The sequence below is a fragment of the Tachypleus tridentatus genome, chromosome 1 (genome assembly GCF_004210375.1).
Source record: "Tachypleus tridentatus isolate NWPU-2018 chromosome 1, ASM421037v1, whole genome shotgun sequence".
NCBI lineage: Eukaryota > Metazoa > Arthropoda > Merostomata > Xiphosura > Limulidae > Tachypleus > Tachypleus tridentatus.
Window position 1 is genome coordinate 67,981,947 of NC_134825.1, and position 7,263 is coordinate 67,989,209.

A 7,263-nucleotide genomic window follows, 5' to 3' on the forward strand; every position below is an offset into this window, starting at 1 on the left:
TCCATGTCTACAGCATTTATCGATTTTAATGAAGTCAAACTAGAGATTTATATTAATTCAAGAATTTTATAATAGATATATCCAGAACAGGATTATTCTTCAAGCAGTTTTGGAAATATTGATTTCCACAAGCCGTACAAAATTAATAGGAGCAGAGAAAACTCAGTTTAATTTTTTGAATAACAATGTCGCTTTTATTGATAATTTAAATTATATGAAAAATAATGTATCGCTATATTTATCGTAAAACATTATTATGTTATTTTTTTCAATTGCAGCTGATGAAAATAAAAAGCATCCGTCAAGTTATACAAGCCACCAGTGAGGTTCGAACTCACGACTCCTGGTTTACAAGACCAGTGCTCTACCCCTGAGCTATGATGGCTTGTACATATTTTTTAAAAACGCATTTTTTTTCTTTAATGTTCTACAGTTTTTTTGAATATTCGCTTATCGTTCAGTGAGTCAATTTAGCATTGTTAAAACGATCACACGTAAAAAAAATATAATATTAGGAACATCTCTTCGACAACATTTCCAACAGTAAGGTATTGTACTGTTTTCTCCTCTGTTCAGATATATAATAGTTGTTGTTTTAAATTAAGCGTAAAGCGACACCGCGGACTGTCTGTGCTCCACCCACCATGGGTATGGAAACCCGGTTTTTTGTTATTGCAAGACATTCCGCTGTGCTACTAGTGGAGGCGACACATATAATAGTTCAATTGTGTTCAAGCATTGATTATGATTCAATATGAATATTGTTGTTATTTCATTGTGTTATATGCATCACCTGTACAAGAAGCCTCTTAATTATGTTAACACTTACGTAAGGTAAATATTACTCTCTATAAATCATATATTTAAAATGCAAGCATAAATTTTAAAATCAGTAGTAGAGTGTTGGTCTAGTAACTCAAATGTTATGAGTTCGATCCTCGCAGTTGAATTTCGTATTTTAACATTCAAACTAGTAAAATTTGGAACTGGATTCCACCTCTCGTTTGTTATGTTGCCCTTACGGACAAAACTTCAAAGTATAAAAATATCGAAATCGATGAAAATTTTGCTCGTTTAGAAGGTATTTGAGATAATCCATTTAAATTATTCATATAATTATACTAAGGAAAAGCATTAACAAATGTTCTTGAACAAATAACTAAAACTTTTTTCCGTGTTATTCATTTTCTTTGTAATTGTAACAATATTAAATTATAAATGATATCACAATGATATCAACATACTAGATTTACTTACAATTCTAGCATATCACTTTTATTACATAGTTTTAGTTCTAAACTCATTTCTTCCTTAAAAGTTATCGCTCCCTGAGATCGGAATGTCTATAAAGATGTCTATAAAATGTCTAAAGGCATTTTCTTTGTCATTTTATCAACGTGATGTTTCTTTGCCGAAAGATTTTATTCCAGTAATGTGCGTGTAAGATGACACGATAATCTCAATGAACAGAGACCAAAGACAGCCTGGAAGGATCACCTATTTTAACCACTCACACAACTCTACACTAATGAACATGACGATGACAGAAGAAGGTCGAAACGTTGTTCGCTCTTCTACGTAAAATATTTTCTCAACCCAAACGAGCCGATTTTACATATATATTTCTCTACACTAATGTGTTGTCTTCCAGCCAGTCATGAAAAACTAAAATGTCACATAAAGGACGCTTACCGTTGCAATTTGTACTGTTGTGACGTCATTAAGAAAGCAGAACGCTTTCCGAGACGTGGTCAATTGTTGAAGCAGTCGAATCGTAATCTGAGGGTCAGGAGTTCGAATCCCCGTTACTCTAAACATGCTCGTCCTTTTTAGCGGTCGGGCCGTTATAATGTGATAGGTCAATCCCACTATTCATTGGTAAAAGAGTAGCCAAAGAGTTGGCGGTGGTTGGTGATGACTAGTTGCCTTCCCTCTAGTTTTACACTGCTAAATTATAAACGGCTAGCACAGATAGCCCACGGGTAGATTTGTGCGAAATTCATTGAAACTGTAAGGTATTAGGTGAAGAACAATGTATCGCCATATTTACTCTAACATAATTTTGTGTTATTTAGCTCAATTGAAGGCAATAGAAGTATAATCATTCGTCTCGTTTAAGATGTACAAACCACCAGTGAGGTTCGAACTCATGACCGCTGGTTTACGAAACCAGTGCTTTACCTCTAAGTTATGATAGCTTGTTATTTCGTTTGTAAAACATATAATTTATTTATGAAATTATACAGTATGTTTAATATCAACTTATCGTTCAAACTATTAATATAGCACTGTTAAAACAATCACACGTGTAAAATATAATATTAATAACATTTCTTCAACTACATTTTCAAAGGTAAGGTATTGTACTGTTTCCTCCTCTGTTCAGGAATATAATTTGTAAATTAATCGGGGACAGGTGTTTTGTACTATCTTCATCATATATGCAATACCTGACGAGTTCGCATAATAGTTTATTTTTTCTCCAACTTTTATCGAAATATTTTATTGTAGTATGTAGGAGCCTACATAGGTCTATATATGTTTTGTACCTTTTGAGGATGTTTTCAACTGTTACTCCATTGTTTTTACCAGTTAGATTCCTACCATAGTTTGTTCTTCGCCAAATTTTTGTTTTTGTATTATTTATGTGGTTTGTCCATGTAAGTTTAGAATCATACGTTAATCCTAGAAATTTTGTTGATGTAGTAGTTTGGAGAAGTGCTCCATTCATAAAAATCTGTAGTTGTACCTTTTCACATTTCGTTCACTTTGAATATATGAGTTGCAGAGTTTTTGCTGTGTTTATTTTGATTCAAAACTTTTGGCAGTATTCGCATACTCTGTTTAGTTCCGATCGTATATTTGTGGTGAATATTGCTGGTGTTTTGACACTTTTCCAGTTTGCTTCATCATCAGCGAACTGTGATGAGTACCCATAATAAAGAGAATAGGGCTAAGAACCACTCTTTAAGAAACGTCGGTTTCTGGAGTGAAGAACTCGAGCAAGTTCTCTCCATGGTTACTCTACATTGTTTGTTTTTCAAAACGTTAGAGAGCCAGCGAATAATTCCAGGCGATAGTCCAATTTCATTCATAGGGAATCGAAGACCATTGTGCCATACAGTATCGAATGCCTTATCGATGTCGAGAAAGTAAGCGACATTGCATTCTTTTTTTATTAAATCTATTTATTATTATTTCAGTTAATCTTAGTAAGTGACATGCCTTTTGTCTAAGTTTTTTGACGGCCCGGCATGGCCAAGCGTGTTAAGGCGTGCGACTCGTAATCTGAGGGTCGAGGGTTCGCATCCCCGTCGCGCCAAACATGCTCGTCCTTTCAGCCGAGGGGGCGTTATAATGTGACGGTCAATCCCACTATTCGTTGGTAAAAGAGTAGCTCTAGAGTTGGCGGTGGGATGTGATGACAAGCTGCCTTCCCTCTGTAGTCTTACACTGCTAAATTAGGGACGGCGAGCATGTAGCCAGGGTAGAACGATAAACGAAAAATTGCTACTAGATGATCAAATAATTTCGAAGTGCCTTTTTCAAGACTATTTCTTATATGCTGTCACTATCTGGTGATTTGTTTTATGAAATCTTAACTGCTTGTTTGAGTTCTTGTAACGTAACGTTTTCGACAGGGGCCTGGCATGGCCTAGCGCGTTAAGGCGTGCGGTTCGTAATCTGAGGGTCGCTGGTTCGCGCCCCAGGTCGCGCCAAACATCCTCGCCCTCCCAGCTGTGGGGGCGTTATAATGTGACGGTCAATCTCACTATTCGTTGGTAAAAGAGTAGCCCAAGAGTTGGCGGTGGGTGGTGATGAATAGCTGCCTTCCCTCTAGTCTTACACTGCTAAATTAGGGACGGCTAGCACAGATAGCCCTCGAGTAGATTTGTGCGAAATTCCAAAACCCAAACCAAACTGTTTTCGACAAACATTAGCTTATTATAGTCATTTATGTTATTCGTGTTATTGTTGTTGATATTGACTGGGAAATATGGTTTGTATAATTCTGTATTAATATGATATGATCGTTTACTGTATTATAAAAATAGGTTTTCACGCCTGTGTCGTTGTGTTTTGAAAGTGTTTTGCAGTTGTTGTCTGAAGGCTTCTGCTTTTTTCTCTTGGTGTGTGCTAATGTGTTATTTTATTCTCGTATTGGGTATTTTTTTCTTGTGGTATCTTTGGTTCCCCTTTGTAACTGCGATCGAAACGTTCTAGGATCGGTTTTTTTTCGTTTAGTTATCCCATTTTTCTGGCCTCATTTTTTTTTCAGATACTGTTTATTGGAGTTTTTATTTCTTTGTTTCTTCTTGCCATAAACTGTCTTCTTAATTGTCTTCGTTGTTTTATTAGTGTTATTAGTTGTTTGTTTGTTTCTATGCGTTATTTATAGTTTTATGTTGTTCCTGTGGTACAGTGTTAGTTGCTGCTTTTAGTCGGCACTCAGTGATTATTTGACTACAACTACCAACTTCTACTTTGTTGTTGGCTGTATGCTCAACATTTTCTGGTAATATGTTGTCTAATTCTTTCTGATATTCTTGGCTATTAGCTTTCTGGCAATTGAATTTTGTATTGTTTAAAGGTTATATCTTTATGGGGAGCGAGATCGAAAGCACACCATATTGGTAGATGATAACTGTCAACATATTTTCCCACATTAAAACTTAATAACTTTTATCTGATATTAAAGGAGGTGAGGCAGTTGCCTAGGATATCACTTATATTTGTAGCATACGTAGTATGCGTAGGTTTACTGTCATTTTTAGGACGATGTTATTTTCATCAATGAATTGCAATAAGTGTCTTCCATTTCTGTTGGTGGATTTACGTCCAAAGTTTTTATGTTTACTATTCAGATCACTTATTACAATTGTATTTTGGTAGTGGGAAAAGATGTTGTGGAATAGATTTATGTCAATACATTTTGTTGGTGAACAGTAAATACCTGCTAGTGTTAAAAATGAATGGTTATCTAGCAGGATATCAACAATTATATTTTCATTATTACCGTTCATTTTAATTTTGAGTAACTGAAAGAATGTTCTTATACAATAAAATAATTCCTCTGTTAGTATCATGGTTGTTTATTCAAACTTTTCTAACTGGCGTAAAATTACATATTTTAAATTTATTGTTAACATAAATCCGGGTTTCACTTAGAATAATAATATCAGGTTTAATTACTATTATTATGTCTTCGATCTCGTGGTTCTTGGAAGTTAGTGAATCTTTGATGTTGATACCTAGAATTGTGAATTTGCTTTTAGTAAGTATCCAGTGATTGTTGTGGTATGTATGGCTTTCTTTATTATTTTTTTTTGCATCGCGTGTGAAGAGATCAAAGCAGTTTTTAGTTTGGGATGGATTTGTGTATTCTGCAATAAAATCTGTAAAGATGTTTTATTTATATTTACTATTAAACTTGTTTCGTCGTTTCTGCTCTCTTTTATTGTATGAGTGTTGTTCTCTTGGGTGTTTGTTGTGTCTGTGTTTTTGTTAAGTTGTTGTGTATTGTTTACTGTTTTGGTTGGGTTTCGTTGTTCTTTTGTGTGTGATTTTCGTTGTGTGATGTTTTCCTTCAGCCTTTCTGCATTTTTCACTGTATCTGTTGTTGTATTGCTTTTTGCTTTTCAAATTTATATGTCTCAAGGTGTTATAGCCTTCAGAGTATATAATCATTTCAGTGATTCATTGCATGAGCACATTTTTTACTGATGTCACAACAGTACAAACTGCAACGCTAAGTGTCCTTTATGTGACATTTTAGTTTCTAATGATTGGCTGGTAGACAACACATTAGTGTACAGTTGTACGAATGGTAAGAACAAGTGACCCCTTCAGGCAGTCTTTGGTCTCTGTTCGTAGAGATTGTCCTGTTCTTTTATCCACGCGTAACCGGAATAAAAGTTTTCGGCAAGAAAAGAAGTCGGTTCTAATATGCCTCAGAATATGAATTATCTTTATAGACATTCCGATATAAGAGCGATAATTAACATAAAATTAATAAAAAATAAATAAATAATGAAAATAAGAAAAACGGTGAATCCAAATGCAAATATTGTATTTTTCAGCCTAAAACTAGGTGCTCTAAGAAAGTAAAGAAACAAGGCTGGAAGTGGTGTCTTACATCATGTTTTCGAACCAGAAATTTCTATTTTTACTCCATGTCTTAGGTATTTGTCAAGTTTAGTAAAGTCAAACTCGGGATTTATATTAATATAAAATTTTGGTAACACATATGTCAAAACATGCTTATTCTAAAGCAGTTTCGAAAATATTGATTTCCACAAGCTGTGTAACATTAATACAAGCATGGAAAACGCAGTTTAATTTTTTAAACAAAGATGTATGTCTTAATGAAAATTTAAAATACGTAAAGAATGATGTATCGCCATCTTTATCTAAAGTAAATTTATATGAATTTGTTCAACTGGATATGATAGAAGTATAAGCATTCATCAAGTTAAAGGTGTGCAAACCACCAGTGAGGTTCGAACTCACGACCCTGGTTTACGAAACCAGTGCTCTACCGCTGAGCTATGATGGCTCGTTGCTTTATTTGAAAATCGTATAATTTCGTTAAGAAACTATACAGTATGTTCAATATCAACTTATCGTTCAAAATATTAATATAGCATTGTTAAAACAATCACACGTAAAAAAATATAATATTAAGAACATATCTTCGACAGCATTTTCAACGGTAAGGTATTGTGCTGTTTCCTCCTCTGTTCAGGTATATAATTTGTATATTAATCGCAGAGAGGTGTTCAGGACTATCTACATGCAATACATATCGAGTTCGCATAATAGTTCATTTTTTCTCCACATTTTATCGAAATATTTTATTGTAGTATGTAGGGGTCTATCTACTATTGTTTGTGAGTTTGAATATTTATGCATAAACTTTGAAGAAGTGGTTTTTGGGCACTCTACGTGCTGTCGAAAGTAGTATATTTTATAATGACTCTTGTTTGGTTTAGAATTGTTCTTTGCTAACGTTAATCCACGCTGGAGCTGCATAGTATATTACAGTTATATACGTTTTGTATATTTTGAGGATGGTTTCAGCTGTTACTCCATTGTTTTTACCAGTTAGGCTCCTAGGATAGTTTGTTTTTCGCCTTATACTTTTGTTGTTAAATCTGATTATTATTGTTTCAGTTAACCTTACTAAGTGATATGCCTTTTGTCTAAGTTTTCTTAATCCGTTTTGTCTCTCGAGTAATTTTGACGTTATTTCCAAAATGTGTA

General features: G+C 34.2%; 2 non-coding genes across 2 annotated transcripts; both read right to left on the reverse strand.

The window, feature by feature from the left end:
- Positions 1 to 313: 313 nt before the first annotated feature.
- TRNAT-UGU (transfer RNA threonine (anticodon UGU)) lies at positions 314 to 385 on the reverse strand. The gene has a single exon. It is a non-coding gene; the product is annotated as a tRNA-Thr (tRNA).
- A 6,100-nt stretch (positions 386 to 6,485) lies between these two features.
- On the reverse strand, positions 6,486 to 6,556 carry TRNAT-CGU (transfer RNA threonine (anticodon CGU)). Its single transcript has one exon. It is a non-coding gene; the product is annotated as a tRNA-Thr (tRNA).
- Positions 6,557 to 7,263: the final 707 nt, after the last annotated feature.